We start from the raw sequence: 2,396 nt of genomic DNA on the forward strand, positions 1-2,396 counted from the left end.
TGTTGTGGTGAGGCCATCTTTGGTGCATTGAAAAGATGCCTCTTGATGTTCTCCCCAGGTCCACAATGAGTCTTGTTTAGCAATGTTCGCCAAGGTTCAGTTTCAGTAGCCAAGTTAGGAGAGAATTTTGTAATCTGGTTCACAATACCCAAAAAGCGTAGTAACTCAGTGACGTTCTTCGGCTGACGGAACTTTCGAATGGCGTCCACTTTGGCTGGATCTACCTTGAGGCCTGTGTTGTTCACGATGTACCCGAGAAACTTGATGGATGGCTGCGAAAATTCACACTTGTCGTTTAGAGTTATCTTAGCTCTCTGGAGACGCTTCAGGACTTGTCTGGCTCGCTTATTGTGAGTGTCCTGATCAGGTGCAAGTATGACAATATCATCTATGTGACAAATGACACCTGGAAGGCCGTCCAGAATGTTACACATTTTCCTTTGGAAGCAGAATCTCCCAAACGGTATTATGAAGGTAGTGTATCTTCTGGAGTCTGGATCGAGAGGGATTTGCCATAATCCGCTCGTCGCATCCAACTTAGTGAATACCGTAGATCCTGCAAGCTTGGCAAGCTGTTCGTCTACGGATGCCAGAGGGTGGACCTCTCGTTGCACTACCTTGTTTAGACCGGTGAGGTCCACGCATCTTCTAACTGAGCCATTTCTCTTTGGCACAACAACCATTCCGGAACACCATTCTGTGGGCTCAGTTACAGGCGAGATCAGGCCTTCAGCCAGCATTCGGTCAATTTCGGTCTTGACTTTTGGCAGTAGAGGGTGTGCTACTTTTCGTGCTGTGTACAAGCACAAAGGATCAGCGCCTTCTTGTAGCTTGATCGTGTATGGGTCTTTCAGTTGTCCTAGTCCTTTGAAGACATCAGGGAACTCTCTTTTGAAATCAGGAGATGTCTCGTGGACTGCATTGCGTCTGGCAATGTGAGACCCAGCTTTACACAAGCTGACCTGCTGAGTAGGGCAAGTGGTTGGTCTTTTACAACAAATAATGTCTCTTTCGTGGCTTTTTCTTTGAACTTTAGATCAGCCTTTAGACGAAACCTGTCGAAACGTTGTCTCCAACGAGGCCACGATTCTGCCTTCCCATCAAAGGGCTTCGGCGGGGGTAGAGACACGCGGCGATGAACTGTTGTTTCATCGGCCTGATGAACGTTAACATCCGTGTCGTGTTCAGCCATGATTCAAAAAGTAAAGAAATGAAACTTATGATATATACCGTTGTTAACCGCTGCCACCATGTAATATTGTTCGGTTTGTGGGTACAAACAGATTTACAGAGACTGAAGAAACGCGCGCTTGAAAATCAATGAAAGGGCTCTGTGTTATATTTCTGTCCTCAAGTACACTGTAACCGAAAAATGACTACTGAGTAAAACTAAAAGAAAGGTATTGTCTAAATCCCGATACGCTACCTAACAGTTATAACAGAAGTGTTATGTAATGCACATTATTACACAGATGGGGTTGAAACGGTCCTGGAACAACATAACATCTGTCACAGACGCCTCACACCTAACACAGGACCGAAACCTGCGCCTCCCCTCGACATCCTAAGGATACCAGAGGAGTGAAAAGGTTTTTAAAAAGTAAGAAAGTATTATCAGTATGACACTTAAAGGGGGGGGGGGTGCACACTTGAAGGCTATCTCGCTTATTATGAATCCAATTCTACCAAATTTTACACACATAACAAGCATAGTGCGGTGTCTTAAAATCCGTGCTTTGATGTCAAGAACTGGATGATTGATAATAAGCTCCAGCTTAATTAAAATAAAACTGAAATTATTTAATGTAACCCAAAGAAGAGCCATATCCCCTTAGACATTCATCATTTTGGTACTGAAAATTAAAAACTCTATTTTACTGATAAGGCACAATATCTGGGAGTGCATTTTGATTAAAAATTGTCAATAGAACATCATATCAATTTTTTATGTTTCTTTTTATTTTGTGATTTGCGAAGAATCGGTCCTATGTCTATGTTTTTTAATGAACGTTCATTGAAAACGCGCGTGTCATCTTTCTTGTTTTCACGCATCGATTATTTCAATGCTTTACTAGCTAACATACCAAATACCACTCTTCACAAGTTACAACGTTTTCAAAATCAAGCTGCTTGGCTTGTACTAAAGAAAAAGAAAAGGGATCACATTACTCCGGTGTTAAGAACGTTGCATGGGCTCCTGTGTCAGCTAGAATGTCATATAAAATTACAGTATTATGTCATAAATGTGTCAATAACAAAGCTACCTAATATTTTAGTGATGTCATTCAGATTTAGGTTCCATCTAGATCACTAAGATCAGGCGATCAGTATCTTTTAAGATCGTTTACCCACCTTGTGCCATCAGATTGGAACTCTCTACCTCAACCCTTGAGACA

The sequence above is a fragment of the Aplysia californica genome, unplaced genomic scaffold (genome assembly GCF_000002075.1).
Source record: "Aplysia californica isolate F4 #8 unplaced genomic scaffold, AplCal3.0 scaffold00002, whole genome shotgun sequence".
Taxonomy (NCBI): Eukaryota; Metazoa; Mollusca; class Gastropoda; order Aplysiida; family Aplysiidae; genus Aplysia; species Aplysia californica.